At 40.3% G+C, this 19,324-nt stretch overlaps 1 long non-coding RNA gene across 2 annotated transcripts; it reads left to right on the top strand.

Moving 5' to 3' along the window:
• The first annotated feature begins 7,893 nt into the window (after window positions 1–7,893).
• Window positions 7,894–19,000, top strand: LOC118935930 (uncharacterized). Of its 2 annotated transcripts, none has more exons than XR_005034045.2 (4): window positions 7,894–8,307; window positions 15,849–15,924; window positions 16,904–17,025; window positions 17,432–19,000. It is a non-coding gene; the product is annotated as an uncharacterized LOC118935930 (long non-coding RNA). The 2 variants fall into 2 exon arrangements; XR_005034046.2 differs by having other exon boundaries at window positions 7,897–8,307; window positions 16,904–16,986.
• The last annotated feature ends 324 nt before the right edge of the window (window positions 19,001–19,324 follow it).

Genomic DNA, 19,324 nt, shown 5'->3' with positions numbered 1-19,324 from the left:
GTGCTCCTGTGTTGGGTGCATATATATTTAGAATGGTTATATCCTCTTGTTTGACTGAGCCCTTTATCATTATGTAGTGTCCTTCTTTATCTCTTGTTACTTTCTTTGTTTTGAAGTCTATTTTGTCTGATATTAGTACTGCAACCCCTGCTTTCTTCTCACTGTTGTTTGCTTGAAATATGTTTTTCCATCCCTTGACTTTTAGTCTGTACATGTCTTTGGGTTTGAGGTGAGTTTCTTGTAAGCAGCATATAGATGGGTCTTGCTTTTTTATCCATTCTGTTACTCTGTGTCTTTTGATTGGTGCATTCAACCCATTAACATTTAGGGTGACTATTGAAAGATATGTACTTATTGCCATTGCAGGCTTTAAATTCGTGGTTACCAAAGGTTCAAGGTTAGCCTCTTTAGTATCTTACTGCCTAACTTAGCTCGCTTATTGAGCTGTTATATACACTGTCTGGAGATCCTTTTCTTCTCTCCCTTCTTGTTCCTCCTCCTCGATTCTTCATATGTTGGGTGTTTTGTGCTGTGCTCTTTCTAGGAGTGCTCCCATCTAGAGCAGTCCCTGTAAGATGTTCTGTAGAGGTGGTTTGTGGAAAGCAAATTCCCTCAGCTTTTGTTTTTCTGGGAATTGTTTAATCCCACCGTCATATTTGAATGATAGTCGTGCTGGATACAGTATCCTTGGTTCAAGGCCCTTCTGTTTCATTGTATTAAATATATCATGCCATTCTCTTCTGGCCTGTAGGGTTTCTGTTGAGAAATCTGACGGTAGCCTGATGGGTTTCCCTTTATAGGTGACCTTTTTCTCTCTAGCTGCCTTTAACACTCTTTCCTTGTCCTTGATCTTTGCCATTTTAATTATTATGTGTCTTGGTGTTGTCCTTCTTGGATCCTTTCTGTTGGGGGTTCTGTGTATTTCCGTGGTCTGTTCGATTACTTCCTCCCCCAGTTTGGGGAAGTTTTCAGCAATTATTTCTTCTAAGATACTTTCCATCTCTTTTCCTCTCTCTTCTTCTTCTGGGACCCCTATAATACGGATATTGTTCCTTTTGGATTGGTCACACAGTTCTCTTAACATTGTTTCATTCCTGGAGATCCTTTTGTCTCTCTCTATGTCAGCTTCTATGCGTTCCTGTTCTCTGGTTTCAATTCCATCAATGGCCTCTTGCATTCTATCCATTCTGCTTATAAACCCTTCCAGAGTTTGTTTCATTTCTGCGATCTCCTTTCTGGCATCTGTGATCTCCTTCCGGACGTCATCCCATTTTTCTTGCGTATTTCTCTGCATCTCTGTCAGCATGTTTATGATTCTTATTTTGAATTCTTTGTCAGGAAGACTGGTTAGGTCTGTCTCCTTCTCTGGTGTTGTCTCTGTGATCTTTGTCTGCCTGTAGCTTTGCCTTTTCATGGTGATAGGAATAGTCTGCAGAGCTGGGACGAGTGACGGTGGAAGGACTTCCTTTCTTGTTGGTTTGTGGCCCTCCTCTCCTGGGAGAACAGCGGCCTCTAGTGGCTTGTGCTGCGCAGCTGCGCGCAGACAGGGCTTCTGCTTCCTGCCCGGCTGCTATGGAGTTAATCTCCGCTGTTGCTGTGGGCGTGGCCTGGCTCGGGCAGCTACTCCAAAATGGTGGAGTCGCGTTGGAGCAGGAGCTGCTGGGAGGCTATTTATCTCCGTAAGGGGCCTCCCTGCTCCCTGCAGCCCAGGGGTTAGGGTGCCCAGAGATCCCGGATTCCCTACCTCTGGATTAAGTGTCCCGCCCTGCCCCTTTAAGACTTCCAAAAAGCACCCGCCAAAACAAAACAACGACCACAAAAAAAAAATAAGAAAAAAAAATTTTTTAATTAAAAAAAAAAAAAAGTTTTTAATAAAAAAAAAAAAAAAGTTTTTAATTAAAAAAAAAGGTGGTCGTTCGTTTTTCTTTATTCTCCGGTGCCAGCCTCAGGCCTCTGCTCACCGGTCTTTCTGCCCTGTTTCCCTAATATTGGGGTCCCTGTCCCTTTAAGACTTCCAAAAAGCGCTCGCCAAAACAAAAGAGCAAAAAAGCAAAAAAAAAAAAAATGGTCGCGCGCTTTTCTTATGTCCTCTGTCGCCCAGCCTCCAGTGCCTGCTCACTGTTCTTGCTGCCCTGTTTTCCCAGTATCGAGGGCCCTGCACTCTGGCCCGGATGGCTGGGGCTGGGTGTTCGGCAGCCCTGGGCTCCGTCTCCCTCCCGCTCTGCCTGCTCTTCTCCCGCCGGGAGCTGGGGGGAGGGGCGCTCGGCTCCCGCGGGGCCGGGGCTTGTATCTTACCCCCTTCGCGAGGCGCTGGGTTCTCGCAGGTGCGGATGTGGTCTGGCTGTTGTCCTGTGTCCTCTGGTCTTTATTCTAGGAAGAGTTGTCTTTGTTATATTTTCATAGATATATGTGGTTTTGGGAGGAGATTTCCGCTGCTCTACTCACGCCGCCATCTTCCGCCCCTCCCTATCCTCTTTTTTTTAAAGGCAATATCATAGAATGCTGTCCTAGGATTATATCCCAACTTCTGCAGCCATTCCTCTTCAGAATGGACGTTTCATTGGCTTCAAGTTGAATCTGCTGCAACATTGCAGCAATTTTGCAATGAACACAGTTGGTCTTGCCTTTGGGGGGGCCTTAGCTCAGGGTTTCTCCAGGGTGAGACATAGCTTAGGATTATTTCAAAATATTTTAATATTTAGTGGCAGCCTGTCCTCGCAAAAGCATTCACCAGCGGTGTGAAGGTAACTTTCTTAAAACTGCATACTATTGAAAAATCATTAGTATTTTGATTGTGAGACACACTCTCTTATGATATTTAAAATTTCCTGGTTGCTGAGGAGGCTATGTGTATGCTTATGGGCTTACGGATTTTTAGTGAATGTATGAATTATGTGTTGACATCCTGTCTGATTTTACTGTTGCAATTTTGACCATTTTCTAATGTACTTATAGAAATTATGGCAAATGTTTTCTCCTCCTCTGAACATGTCCTGTTTGCTTGGCTCATTCTATTTCTTGGCGTGTAGAAGATTTTGTTTTTTTCTTCTCTCAATTGCTTTTATTTGTTTCCTGTGGTGACTGTAACAAATGACCACAAGATTGGGGTTAAAACAACAGGAATTTACCTTCTTCCAGGTCTGAGACCAGACCCCCTAGATCCAGGTGGGGCTCTGAGGTCCAGGCGGGGCAGGGCCTGCTCCCTCCACAGGCCCCAGGGGAGGCTCCTTCCTGCCTCTTCCGGCATCTGGGGGCTCCAGGCGGCCCTGGGCCTGTGGTCACATCCCTCCCGTCTCTGCCTCCATCTCTACATGGCTTCTCCTCTGTGTCTGTGTCTCTCCTCTTCTGTCTCTTATAAGGACACCTGTCATTGCATTTAGGGCCACCCTCATCCAGGACGACCTCATCTCAGATCCTTTACTTAATAACATGTGCAAAGGCCCTGTTTCCAAACAAGTTCACACACACACACACACACACACACACACACACACAGTATATATATGTGTGTGTGTGTGTATATATGTATACATATATACACACACACACACATACTTCCTATAAGTATCAGATAATCCTTCTCTCTAAGGTGTCCATGCCTAATCATCTTTGCTATTTCTGGACCACTGGGTGTTAACTTCTAAAAGCAAAAATACTACAACCTGGAAAAGTTTAAAACATTTTTCTCAGCTTTATGGAGACGGAATTGACATAATGTGTAAGTCTGAGCTGTCCAGTGTGATGAGTTGATATGTGTATATATTGCAAAGTGATTACCAGAAATGGGTTGGTTAACACATCCATCCTCTCACACAGTTATGTTTTCCCGTCATCTTGAAGGTCCGCTCCACTGTCCAAGGACATCATTTTCCAGTTCTCACTCTTTGAGGGAATATAGTACAAGGATATCGACCTTCCTGTGTATCTTCACCCATTTGGGGCTGCGATTCTTATATTGGCTCATGTGTTCTTGGTCTTTCTCATATGCAAATTATTAATAACACAGTCTTCATTCATAGTTTTTTGAGGGGCGCTTGATGATTAAGTAATTTTGAACACCTCTTTAAAGATGGCTAGCAGACAAAAGCAATTTGTAAAGCTGCCCTGGCATATGCCAGTTTCACACGCCTGCACATCACCAGAAGTCCAGGCTTGCCTTGCCAGTTTGCCCATCTTTGATAAAATCTTATGTTAAAAATTGGAAAAGTAAACAGGAAAGTAGGGATTGGGGTGCAGGTAGAGATAGAAGAACTTCCTGGATACTGACAGTCTTCGTCATAGTGACTCTTACCAATCTTGGGTTGGAGAGATGTGTACTTATGAAATTAGGCTGAAAACAGCTATGATTGCTAAATTTAAAAAATGCCATTCTTGCTTCCACCAGCCCTGGGAAAACTCTCGACTTGTTCAGTGTGCATTTGGTCGAATGCTGTGTAATGTGCCAGGCCGTGGGGTTGGAGACAGGAAAAATAGGGTACGAATTTTCAGGAGGTCACAATGGAAGCAAATCTAATTCAGAAGCATTGATTAGGGGGTGCAGGGCCCAGGAAAGGAGACACCACCCAGAGTTTGGGAACTGGGCTTCACCCAACACCCCAGGGGAGTCAACTTCTAGAAACACCATGCCTGAGAGCTTTCTGGAGACCTAAGGTGAAGATATGACCTCGGAAATGGACTGACACACACACTTGAGGGTCAGAGATGTCATACTGAATCCAGGTCATCAATTTACCAGCCTTGTAAACCTTCTGATCCTCAATTCTATCTCCCATAAAACAGGAGACCTGTTATCAACCCTTTGAGGCAAGCAAGGGGGGATATTTAGAGACTCCAATAGGAACGTGTGTGGAGGTGACTTGGGGATAAGAAAGCCCTATAAAGTATAAGGTGGTGTTATTCATATTTATGATATGTCATTTGTCTCATGGGCTGGCTTCTCAGCCCACACCATCTCACTGACCTGGGGTAGTTTGAGGGTCCAGTCACTACCACTCAGTGGCCACTCATAACAGGCTGATAATCTGCCCTCCTGTGCCAAGTGGGTTTGGAGACCATGGTCCATGTTATTTGTCATTGTACTTTTAAAGATGCACAGCATTGAAAACCTGTCCTATGTAGAAAAATGTTCTTTCTAGCAGAATACCATACACATAGCACGTTTCACACAGTTATTGAATGCATGCTTGTTCATTGATGACTTTTGCTTTAGCAGCTCTGGAAAGAAGTTTCTAGTTGCTGGATCAACATAATTTGTTGATGTCTGCTGGTAGAAGAGCTCTGAGGTGCATGGATCATGCATGTTCTCTGTTGACAAACGCCCCTTGTGTGAAATTAAGCATAAAGCATTTAGTGGGTCACCACGAATCAGGCTCATTAGCCTGTGGGCCATGAACTATCTTGCTATGAGAAGCCCGTGTGCTTGCACATGTTGTTAGCTGATTCTTTTCTTCCACAGATAGCAGAGAAGCCATGAAACTGCCATTGTAGGACCGGTAAGTGGATGAATTCAGAGGCTTTTGCGATTCTCCACATCTAGAGAGAAGCGTGCTTTGCTCAAATCTTCTCCTCTCTGGCTGAGGTTTGGTCTCTTTAACGTACCTGAGATGTGAGAAGGCTAATGAGGGCTATGGATTGATGCAGTTGTGCAGAAGTGAGTTTTCTTAGAAAGTAATGCTCATCTTGAGAACGATGGCATGTGTGGGAATTCTTGGGGTAGAAGAAAGGATGTTCCAGCAATGGCCGCTGTATGAGGGGTGGTCATGGATCACAGTAGGGATTTTAAGGAGGTCCATGGATGGGCCAACAGGTTGGGGATAGTAGGAAAAGAACATTGTCATTGGGGAGGCTTGTCCATCGAGTTGGGGTCCAGTATTTTAACACAAAGAGGACTGGGAAGCCGCTGAACTTCTTTAGGGAGTGTCATAAGATTTGTGTACGTATAGGGCCACTCTGATTGTCTGCATTTTGTGGGGGGGTGGCCAGGTGGCAAAGACAGGAATGGCCAGGCCGGTTAGGAGGGATTTGAAGTATTGAAGTAAGAGGTGCCTTGAGTGTCTTGGGGGTACAGTGACAGGCTGAAGATGGACGTTCACAAATGGATTTAAGGTGTGGATTTTTTTGTGACGTATTACTAACTGGAGTTGGAGTTGATTGGGTGGGGACCCAGTTTCCTGCAGGAGAGGATGGGACCCACCTTGTAGGGCTCACATCCAGGCAAGGGGTGCTGTCCCTTCTCAGCATATCATAGCATTTGGCAATTATGTAGGGTTGACCCTACAACCGAAACTTTCATTGAATATATAAATATGTTAAACTTCCTCCTTCATATGTTATAAGAATTCCCATTGTTTTTCAAATATGTATTTTTAATAAATTAAAAAATGCAACTAAATAATACATGTGATACTAATATATAAAATAAATATAATAATAAAGAAAATGATACATGAGCAGCTGGCTATTAGCCTTTGATTGATTCTCCAGTGTTTACATTTTTATGCAAAGACATCAAATTATTAGACCTTACACTCGACTTTAACTACTATTACGTTTTTCTTGAAGGGTCTCACAATAGTTGAAATGGCTTGAGACGTTATGGGCATTTAATGCCACAATGCATGTGAAATGAATTTGTAAATCATACTACATGAACATAAAGTATGACTTAAAAAAAAATTCTGTTTGGGGTTAAGCCAGGTCACGCACGTTGCACAAGGAATTCTATTGACTTGATTGGAATTGATAAGGAATGTTTTAAGTTGCCTAAAATGCAGATGTGAATGGATAGTTTCTGATTTTTTTTTTCTCTCCAAATACTTTCAGGAACTGCTGGCTGGCCGTGACACCGTGGTACCCGTGTGGGAGCCTTCACGGAACATTCTTGATGAGGAATGCCAGGCCCAATATTTTCCTGCTGATGGTGGACGACCTTGGGGTGGGAGATTTGTGCAGCTAAAGCAATAACACAATGAGGTAAAGAAGCCACCACACCGTGGACGGGAGAGCCCTTGAGAGGGCGGCCCCCGGGGAGCAGTTATCCCTAAGGACAGCAGAGGTCGCCCTGGGACAGCTGCAAAGGACAGCTGGACCCCGAGGTCCAGGTGTGGGCAGGGTGGGTCCTCCTGAGCCTTCCTCCTGGGCATGTGGAAACCATCTTCTCCCTGTGTCCTCACGGGGTCGTCCCTCTTTGTGTGTCTGTGTCATCTCCTCTTCTTAAAATATTAGATAAACAAAATAGGCAGTAAATAAAACTCCAAATAAATAAAGTAATAAATAAAATAGGCAGTAAATAAAACTCCAAATAAATAAAGTAAATAAAACTCCAGTAAATAAAGAGACCCCAAAACACGGAATTCACCTTCTTAATCATTTAAAGCACACAGTTCAGAGGCATTTAGTCCATCCACAACGTTGTGCAATCATCACCTCTGTCTAGTTCCACAACGTTTCATCCCCCCAAAAGGAAACCGCATCAGCATAAGCAGCCATTCCCCACCCTGTCCCCCAGCCCCTGGCATCAGTCATCCGCTTTCTGTCTCTGTCGATCTGCCTGTTACGGACAGTGCATATAAATGCAGTCATATAATGTATTAGTGTGCGAGGTGGCATAATAATGCATCACAGGCAGGGCAGCTTACACAGCAGTATTTCTCTCCCCTCTATCCTGAAAGCTGGACCCCGAGGTCCAGGTGTGGGCAGGGTGGGTCCTCCTGAGCCTTCCTCCTGGGCATGTGGAAACCATCTTCTCCTTGTGTCCTCATGGGGTCGTCTCTCTTTGTGTGTCTGTGTCATCTCTTCTTAAAATATTAGATAAACAAAATAGGCAGTAAATAAAACTCCAAAATATCCCAGTTTGGTTATTTAAAAAAGATAGATTTTAGTATAAGAAATACATTGTGATTTTACTTAACCTAAGTTACCCATTCATTTTAAGAGTACGGTATGATGAAATTGACCAACTTTTCCATTGAAATGCATATTAACTTAGACTGGCAATACTTTAATTCTACATGGTGATCCATGCTAATTTGTCATCATTTTGCCTAAACATATAATGTTTTACACTCTGCTTCCATTTCCTCTAAACATGGATGCATTTAAGTAGGTAGACAAATTGATGTTCAAAACAGTATGTGTTACTGGAAAGAGAATCATCTCAACCAAAAACAGGAAGACTTTGCATTTTGGTAATTTTCTTGAGAATCAGAAAACTTATACCTGAACTCTCTTTCTGTCTGCAGCACCTCTAATATTGACTGCCTGGCAAGTGAGGTGGTGAGGCACATCTAGAACCTAGCAGCTGCCTTCGTATGTACCCCAACTTGGGCTGCTTTCCTGACTGGCTGGTACCCCATAAGATCAGATGGGGCACAGGAAGTCAATAGCATTTTTTCTCATAACAATGCTTTATTATAATTTATTCTTGCATTTCTTCATAAAAACCCTCAACACATTGCTCAAAATATTAAGAATCAAATTCACCTGGGAGGAGTCTTGCTATGTTTTGACAGCTTAAACTGACTTGTCTGTTGACATGTGCCACCAAAATTGCTCACCTGTTTGGGCCTCTTGAAATGATTCCTACTTATGTGTAGTATTTCCAGATACTTGAAATGATATCCCTCAAAATTCTCCACATCTCTTACAGCTGTGCAATGCTCTTAAGTTACAATTCTAAAAAAGTGGGTCTGTACAGCCTCTAGAGATGAGGTTGGAAGAGATGTGACTAAAAAAATGGAGAGGAAATGAGAATTGTACATATTCACACATACATGCACTCATGTACAATCTCAGCATTTAGACTTACCTAGTTGAGTGTAGCAACCATGAGTTAATATTTTCCTTGTTAGTTTAGCTTAGACTCAACATTACGAGTACCAATTTTTATACCCAGCTAAACAGTGATGCCTCTGACATCTATTGAGGTATTGAGGGGCTCATTGCTCCAGACTACTGTCTAAGTCTAATGTCTACTTTGTTGCAATTTTAATATTATCCACCCTTGCAGCGAATTTTCTCTTTGAGTTTTTCTCCTTTCTTTTTACCTTCCCTTCTACCATGAGAAGGGGTAGCGCCTCATCTGATTAGCTCTAGGGAATGAACTAATCAGGTTAATTTGAATTACGTGAACATGAAGAGTGAATAAACACGGAAATTTCTTGTCCCATGAACATTGATGTATTGCTATCTATTTTTGTCACTCAAAGGAATTTTTTTTCATAATTCAGTGTTCTCAATTTTGTTCGAAATTGTTTGGTTGCCATGTAAGTTTTCTCTAAACAATGAATTCTTGTGTGTGAATGGGGGTAAAGATGCATAACTGTATGAGTTTCAAAGAAATCAATGACATTTATCATTTCAGGAGATTCTAAATATTGACTAAGTGGAAAAAATGCATTTAGTGAATATAAAAAAAACAGCTAAGTGGTTGAAGTATTCCTCAGTCAATTCATTGCCATTGTTTTTTTTTTTATTTAGCAAAATCATTCAACTTAATTCTTCCTACGGCCAAAAGAGATTCGATACCAAGAAAATATTCTAATATTTGCTTTAAATAAACAGGTTCTCTTCTCAATCAGGGACATTACCTTATCCAACTTGTTCCTCTTCTAGGCTAGGACTCTTGAAACGACCACTTAATACTTACATCCCTTGCTTGTGGGTTCCACGTGAGTTGAATTTCCTGCCAATTTCAAGCCCTCAAAAAGCAAAGAAGCATATGTTGCTCACTCTTTTTTCATAAAAGCTGGAATTCCTATATTCCAATCCATATTGCTTCAATGTGGATTACTACCTAAATTGATTCAACGTGTGGGACTGGTCTTGATCTTGCTTTGTCTCAGTGACAGCCCAAAAATACTTCTCTGTCCATGAACGATTGGGAAGTGAATCTATTTATAGATATCTGGTTTTACATTTTATGTGCTTAACACAAGCCATGCTGACATGAGTGTAGATAGAGCTCATCTTGGCACACCAGCTCCCTTGCAGGTTACCAACTAGAAGCAGAATGAATGGTGGTGTGGATGTTTGTTGACCTCCTTTCTCTGCTCTCTTAGTTGGGGGTGCAGGAGAGTTGACAACAGATGGTACAGTATGACTCCATGGGCTTAATGAGTACATAATGGGACCTTGTTCACTCTGCTTGCGTAACTGTCACATCCATTCTTCGCTCTAACACAGTGATCAACGGTGATATAATCTCTCAGGTCTGTTCATCCTACCTGTCATTCCTTCCTACCTTGGGTTTTGCTTGTCTTTGAGGGAGCATACCCAATCTCAGTTCCCATCCTCGTCATAATGCCAGTTGTAAAAGTGCATGGAGGAGTAAGTTTAGGATGACTGCATGTTACATTAAAGTGAGGAACACAAAAATTCAGATGTACAGGAGAGCAACTTATTTCTCTCTTGTTATTAGCCCTTTAGGTCTTATTTTGCTACAATTCCATGCAAACAGCCTCATGGCCCCAAAGTTAATGCCAAAGCTCCAGCCATCAAGCTTATGTTTCAGGCAGCACAAAGGATGAGGAGGAAGGAATGAAGAGCATTTTCTGCAGAGGCCATGCTATCTTTGTCTCCTCCAGTAAGAGTTATTCACATGGACCCTCTTAGAGATCAAGGAATCTGCATTCTGGGCAACCATTTAAGTGTTCATGTTCAATGTCAGGTCTGTGTTCCTGAGGGGCACAGGGAAGTGGAGAGTCAGGAGCGGCTGAAACCTGAGGGCAGTACATCTGTGTGCTTTGGATATGATTCTTCCACACCCATGTCTGAGAGGGCATTCTCAGGCAATAGATGGGGGACAGTCCACATGGGATTTTTATTCCTTCCTTCATTTAACAAAGATTAAGATTTATGAAGCTGCTATTTTATGTCAGATGCTAAACTGGAGGCAAGAGATGGAAAGCCAGATGACACTTGGTATTTCCTGCTAATACCCCTCGTCCCTCGCCTCTGTTCCTCCTCACATCCTTTCCCCCAAGTCTTGCTGTGGTATTGATTACTCTCCTGAGCAGTATTGGTAACTTAAGTATGTAGAAAGCCCCCATCAGCCACAATGAGGTCTTTCAATTAATGCAGAATCACATCCAAGTGTAGAAACTGTTTTTATTTACGAAGATAACTAGACTAGCCTTCTACCCCTCGGGTATGAATGTGGATTCTTCCTCTTTGTTTTCTTTCTACATGTCCACACGCCACCCGTCACCAGAGAGAAGTTGGTTGGGCACCGTGAATATGGATTATATGGGGATGATGAAGAAGAAATGGATTGGATGGTGGGTAAGTCCTCAGGAGAACAGCTTTATGTATCTGGTTCAAATGCTAGAGAAAACAAGACTGTATGAATTGCCTCAAATAACGTAAAGCCCCTTGTTCTCTTGGGCAGCTGATAAATATTTGTTTTACTGAATGGAATTAAAAGCTCCCTCTGGGTTCGGCCAAGTCAGTGACTCTTCCCTGAGAAAACAGTCACGATTTATGAACACAGTGTTTCTCATCTTTAAAATCAAAATAATGGTGACATCCCCCCAAAATTCTTTAGCAAGATAATGAAGTTGTACAGTAAAGACTACTGTCATTCCTCATCCTCTTGATGGATTTAAAAGGAAGCATGTTGTTCTCATTAGTTTTGTAAGCAATGCTTAGAAAGGTCTCGTCAAAACTGAAATCTTTTATTTCGAAGTCATAATGGTCACTAGAGAAAATAATACCCAGGGTAATAAATTAGAAGGGGGTCTAGCTGATGTGCAGTCAGGTGGGAGGGGTCACTACACGCACACCAAAACAATAAATAACTATTCTATTAAAGTAGCATTGTCCCTCACTTCACACAGGACAGAGAATTCCTTCATCTCCACAAGGGGGTTTTGCTTTGAGACACAATAAGCAGAATACATTTCTTTCCTTTTTTTTCTCCTTCTAGGGAAGGCTTCTGAAGAGTGGGCTACACAGAGCCACCTAAATGCATATTCATAATTAAAACATTCTAATTATAATATTATTATTTTCAATCTATTTTAAAATGTATTAAATATACATGCATACATACTCCACAGTAGAGATTTATATAAACACACTTTCAACTAATTCAGAACCTTACCCAAGTGGAGAAAAGGCCTTTATTCATGAAGATAACTTTATATATACACACACGCAGTGTAAGTCAATATTTATATAGTTTTTAATCCTCCAGCAGATACACACAAGCACTGAGAGTTATGTAAACGTGTGACAGTAAACACAGCTGTAACACTGTAACGAGTATAATTTTAAATTGTAACTCCAGTGTGATTTAGGATTATGTTTTCTTTGCTGGGTGTGTATTATTGTCTAGGAAAATCTTTCCTTGTGTTTTTGAAGTGAGTCATTTTGCATTTGAATCATTAGTCACAGGGCAGTTCTCTGTAAGGGAGTTTCAGTCCAGGTCTCTACCTTTTGTCAGTCACTAACAGATCATTATGTTTACTCTATAATCTATGTGAATACAGGATGCAGGTGTGTTATAAAAGCGATTAATTGCATTCCATAAGGAGCTAAAATGCTTGACAATAGAGAAATGAAAAGTTGACATTTCTCTGCATAACATTTCCCCAATACGATTTTCCCCTTCATTTTTTATGAAAATCTTATCACAACCAGAGGCCGATGAAAAATCAGCGAGGCATCTCCTGTGTATGTTATTTTCCTACTTAAATTCTGATTGTAAAATTCAAGGTTGTTCAGTAAGTTGCTTGCCCGTCTCACTAATAAGCTGTAACTATGCCACTCTCAAAACGACATGCACAGTGAACTTACTGAAAGCTTAGAGTTTATTAACATTTAAATTTTGAACATTGTATTCAAGCATCTGCCTTTTAAAGCTATTTATAGCCACTTTTTATCTTTGACATCTTTCCTTGTATTTTGTCTGGCATTTTTTGTTTCCATATGCGTTTACCTCTGCACACATGCATGCGTAAAGATTTATATGTATGTATTTCAAAACCAAAATGGATTTGTATCTATTTTATTTCCTTGGTGTAAGTTACAAATCATCCCTATGTTTAATATGATATCCACCTCTAGTGAGAACTGATCATTTACATATAATTACTCTCTTACCAGGAAATCAGTATAATGTTTTTTTCTTAGAAAACATGGGCTGTACAAAAAAAAAACCTCACTTAAGTTCTAGTGGCAGCGTTTCTAATAAATGGCTTCTAAAACAAATTGCTTTTCAACAGTAATTAAACAGGGAGGTTAAGGAGTTTTCATTTAAGTGCAGAATCTTCTTGCAGCTAGTTACATGGACTTTGCATCGTTGAATGATAGAACATTGTGGTTGTGGTGGAGGGGTGACACTGGACCTAAGAAGCCTGGGATGGTGTTACCTCTTCGATGGGCACGTGTCAAGCAGGAATCAGAAGTAAGTCACCATAGTCTGGGACATGGTGAGGTCAGCCGTCTGCTTATTTTTTCAAATGTTATTTGTCCACTTAAAGGATTATAAGCACATACACACAAGGGTCCCTGAGTCTAGCAGAGTGTTAATTATCATCAGGTATTTGAACACAACCCCAACAGCAAGAATAACCTGGAATTGAAAGCAGACTTGAGAGCGTGACAGAGCTCCCTGCAGGCTGTCCTCCTGAAGCAAGTGTGGGCCTTTGCCTAGTTATTCCTGGGGATGCCATTTTAAAGCTGTTACTGCTTTTTATTAATGCACATGAGTTTATTTTCACTGCTGGACTTGACTCCCATTGGCTATTTGAATTGTTGTGGATGATGATAATGGTGTACATTACATATGACTACATACTTTGTAATATATGTGTGCATATGTAAAATATAATGTGTGTATTATTTCTTTATTTGTATACACATTATATAATTTATAGACTACAATATATTTTCTTATTTAAGGAAACCATAGTATTATATAATAAGATGCTATATTAAATGTTAAATAAAATTACATATTGCATAACAAAGTAAAATATATTAGAATAGTGTAATAATTTTATAATAGTATGATTACATAATATATAATTATTAATAATAATATGCATTATATTATAGACAATAGTTTATTATATATCATAAATTATATATTGATAAATTGTAAGTTTTACAGTTATAATTGTTATCATATTTTACATATTGTGTATTATGTATTTTATATAATGTAATATGTAATACTATTATAAAAACCAAATGATTATAATAAATATTTATATATAGTGTTTGTGATTATATTACAGTATATATTATATATTCCAATTATTATAATAAATATTTTACTATAATATAAACACCTTTTATATTTATAATATAATAATGAGTTCTACTTATGATAATGATAGATTACATATTTATTATATATTAATATTAAATACCTTTGTTAAATATAGTACATAACAGATGGTATGATATATAATATATACTATATCATAAATATATGATAATTATAGAAATATAAAGTTAAATATTATTGTATGTATTATGTAGCATATTGTACATAATATATATTGTGTATAAACAATATAATAAATATTTTATGTATTTTATGTATACTGTTACATACGGTATACCTGTATTAGAGTATCATATAATAGTGATTTATTATGTAATATAAAATAAAATGACATTTAACTGACTTCCACTGTGTAAATGTGTAACAATAAGCACACAATGGCATACGAGTTTGATTTTGTTTTTCAGAATTAGCTCTAAAAATATCATATCTTCATTCATTTATATATTACTTTTCAATGGGAAACAGAGATGAATTATTCCATGAGATTCTAAAAGTCATGCGTGCTTTGGAAAAACACCTTTAGCTATTGCACAGGGGTCTTTTTGTAGACATGGATTTTTAATTTCTTTTGGGTAAATGCCCAGGAGTGGGAAATCTGGGTCATATTATTGATATATGTTTAACTTTATGAGACATCATCAAGTTAATTTCCAAAGTGGGTGTACCATTTGGCATTCCCATCGGCAATCTGTGATACTTCCAGTTGTTCTACATCTTTGTCAGCACTTGGTATGGTCCATCATTTAAAATTTAGCCACTGTAATAACTGCACTAGAATCTCATTGTGATGATAATTTGTGTTTCCTTAGTGCTTAATGGTGTTAAACACCTCTCCACCTACTTATTTGCCATCCATATCTCTTCTTTGTGAAGTGTCTGTTCAAATCCTTTGCCCATTTTTCAATTGGGCATTTTATTTTTTTAATCATTGAATTGTGACAGTTCTTTATGTATTGAAAGAGTTCTATGTGTATTCTGGATACAAATTCTTTATGGGCTATGTGTTTTGCCCATGTATCTTCCATTCTCTGGCCTGTGCTTTCATTTTCTTACATGATCATTTGAAAAGCAGATGTATTCAATTTTGATAAGAGCCCATTTATTTTTTTTTAGGGATGGCAATTTTTAGGATATATCTAAAAAGCATTTTCTTATTCCGAAGTGGCAGAGATTTCCTCCTATTATTTCTTCTGGTAATCTTATAGTTTCCAGTTTTACATTTACCTTGTAGGTCCATATTGAGTGAATTTTTTATATAGTGTGAGGTATAGGTTGACATTTATTTTTCTTGCACATGGGCGTTCAGTTGTTCCACCACCATTCATTGAAAGGTTGTCCTGCGGAATTTCCTTGGCATTTGCTGAAAATCAATTGACAGCATATGCCGTGCATATTTCTCACTCTCCTGTTCCACTGAGCCACATGTCTACCCTTACGTCAACACCACACTGTCTTGAGGACTAGTGAATTTCGGAATCATGTAGTCTGAATGCTCAACTATTTCTCCTTTTTTCAAAATTATGTATGATATTTTAGGTTTTTGTTTTCCCAGGTGAATCTTACATTTCTCAATGTTTACAAAAGACCCTTCTGGAAGTTTGATTGAGACTGCATACAAGTTTGAGATGGTAACAATTTTGAGTCTTCCTATCCATGAACATTGTTTATTTCTTTCCTGCTTCTCTTTTTGGATGTTTTCTGGCTCTCTGCATACAAATTTTTTTTAATTACTTTTATTTTGGTATTATTAATCTACAATTACATGAGGAACATTATGTTTACTAGGTTCCCCCCTTCATCAAGTCCCCCCCACACACCCTGTTACAGTCACTGTCCATCAGCGTAATAAGATGTTGTGGAATCACTACTTGTCTTCTCTGTGTTGCACAGCCCTCCCCGTGCCTCACCCCACTGCATACAAAATTTTGACATGAAAAAGAAGGTATCCCTAGATTCCTTCCTGACTTTGGTGCTTTAGTAAATGGTACTTTAAAAAAATGATTCCCATTTGTTCAGTGCTAACATATTTTTAAGTTTGGTTTCTTGATCTTATGACCTTGCTAAACTTACTATTTCCAGTAACTTCTGAAGGGAGTGTCAATGCAATCATTCTATCTGAGAATATAGACAGTTTTATTGCTTTTATGATCATTTTTAGGATTACCTGAAACCTGTTCAGTTTTCTAAGATGAAGCAGGTTTTATTATTATTGTTTCCTAATATAAGGTAAAAGATAGATTTTCTAATATAAGATAAAAATATACTTTCTTTAGAGGTCTTATAAAATCTCTTTTCAGGGTGACAGTGCAACTCAAAACAAAATTCTGATTTGTGAAATAGGAAGCCTGGGCTTTTGAGACCACCTGTGGTTAGAGCCACAGCGCCCTTTAGGTGTGCATGCATTGATGCAGTCCTCTGTCTGTCATTTCACTATAAACGTTTTGATTATTTTTCCCCTTCCCACAAGAGTACCTCCCTGGGAGTAGGCATGGATGTTCTGCGGAGTCATCTTACCTCTCTCTGGGCCTGGGGGATGCCACAGCATGCACTGACTTCAGCTCTTACAGCCAACAACCCTTGCCTTATCTCCTATTTGTGTGTCTGCAGGGTGATCGACGGCCACAACCTGATGCCTTTGCTTCGGGGACATGTCCAGCACTCAGAGCATGAGTTTCTGTTCCACTACTGTGGTGCATACCTCCACGCTGTGCTCTAGCACCCACTGGACAGTGAGTAGACCAGCCCCTGCTCCCGGTGCGTGCCCAGAGTAGGCTCACTCGTGGTTAATTCTTAGCACTCTCTGTCTTTCTTCTCCCTGGACCAGTCCTTCCCTTCTAGGGTTTCCACTGCACATACCTTCTCAGGAAAGCTTCTAAGAATCGCTCTACTCACAAAGGCAGGGGGATATCTTGGAGAAATATTAATTTGGAGGAACAGATCGAATGGCTGCTGTGAAAGATGTGTGACATTATACCAGGGGATTCTGGCATTGTAGTATTCCTCTAAGGATTGAATGGCATTTAGCATTCACCTGTGGGCACAAAGGAAGGCCAGAAAAGTGCTTGGGAAGATAGAATGCAAGGGCAGTTGGCACATAGGTTGGGTATTTCTGCTGTGTCTCTTCTTCTTCTCCAGGTGAGACAGTGTGGAAGGTTCACTATGTGACACCAGTCTTCCAGCCACCAGGAGATCAAGCCTGCTATCAGAGCATGTTTTGCCAGTGTTCAGGCCAATGGGTCACCTACCACGACCCTCCTCTGCTCTTTGAGCTCACCAGAGACCCCCTCGGAGTTCACACCCCTAACACACGACGCAGAGCCCTTGAATGATACAGTGATCGAAACAGTGGCCAGCGCCCTAAAGGAGCACAAGAAAACCGTCCTTCTGGTCCAGAAGCAGCCATCAGAATTGAATCGTAACAATATATGGCTGAAGCCTTACTGTGGGGTATTCCCATGCTGTCTGTGTGACAAGGAAGGGGGACGCCTTAGTTGAGGGGTCATGACAAGAAGCCACGGTGGAGAACAGGCAGCCAAAGTCTGCTAATTTTAGCTCTTTCCCGTTTTCCAGGAATGCATTTGAGTGCCAATAAATCCATCTATCGTTCCTGATAATCAAATGTCTGTTGGAGGTGACGATCTCCACTAATTTCTTTTCAATTCTTGAGGATAAATGTTTATCTCTTTTCCAAGTTTTCAGACATCTCTTTCAGGGCTAGGACACGTGCACTGACGTCCATTTGTCCCAGGAGCTCTGTTGCTCTTCAAAGTAAACTCTACTTATAAAGACCCATGTACAAACAAGTCATTGATCAGGAGAGGCCAAACACGCAGCATTTAATAATAATGCATTGAAAGCATCCATCCCAAAGTGGTCACTAAGCCAAGGGAAGGATTTATTTTTGTCCGCAGTCAAGATAAATTGAGTCAAGAGTGGTACAGCTTTGAGCCTATGGTAGTTTACATAGCAGCTGGTCGCCTTATGGTCTGGGAGGCAGTCCAGTCATTGACGAAACATTGCCCAGAGCAAGGTGATCCCGGAGACCAAAAAGAAGTGGGGACCAAACACCTGGGAGGGTCATCAGCATCGGCTTTCCCCTGAGGATGTGCCAGACCTTGATGGAGTATCTTATTTTCCTCTTACTCCCCATTTATGCTTAAGTATAATTCCTGGCAGTTTCCTAGGGCTGCCTTAACAAATCACCTCAAATGCGGTGGCTTAAAACAACAGAGATTTATTTTCTCTCAATTATGGAGGCCAGCAGCCCCAAATTCAAGGTATTGGTAGGGCCATGCTTCCCCTGAAATTTTGATAAGGTCACATCCACATTTCCAAATCAGGTAGCAGGATTTAGGACATCAGCATGTCATTTGCGGGGTTAGAATTCAAGCAACTCCTCCCCTATATAATGGATAAAATATCTGGGGCTTGGAAATGTTCTGTAATGTGCTCAGGAGAACACAGCTTGTTAAGTTATTGGACTGAGACTGGCCCCCTGGTCATACTAACCCCAAACTCCGATGCACACCTATCCCATGATGCCTTGCAGGCTGTAATCCCAGGAGGAACACAATTATGTGTGTTTGATCCCTTTTAACATGACTCTATTCTTTATTGTCTATACTAAGGAGCAAATGGAGACTAAAAATCAAATGCAAATCACTGTATTAATATTGGATATCGAATAAAGATTTATTTGACTCCTAATGGACAACCATCTTGGGCCTCATTAATCCATCAAAGGATTGTGTATAAAGGTGGGTCATTTCTCTACCCCAACTTGTTCTAAGGTTTCCAACACACCCTTGTTTTATCATTACCTCACGAGAAGATTCATTTTGAATTTTGGCCGTCGTAGAGTAGAATCTTAGAACTTCAGCCTCAGAAAGATGTTCCGAGATTATCTCCTCAACTCCTCTTATTTTGTGGATGGAGAAAACCAAGTGTGCAGAGGTCAGGTTGCATAACTATGGCCACATCACAGGGTACGCAGGACCACTGGCTGCAGACTGCGGGGTGTAGACACTG

The sequence above is a fragment of the Manis pentadactyla genome, chromosome Y (assembly GCF_030020395.1).
Source record: "Manis pentadactyla isolate mManPen7 chromosome Y, mManPen7.hap1, whole genome shotgun sequence".
NCBI classification, from domain to species: domain Eukaryota; kingdom Metazoa; phylum Chordata; class Mammalia; order Pholidota; family Manidae; genus Manis; species Manis pentadactyla.
The sequence above is the reverse complement of the archived record's forward strand: the minus strand, read 5'-3'. Positions and strand labels throughout refer to the sequence as shown.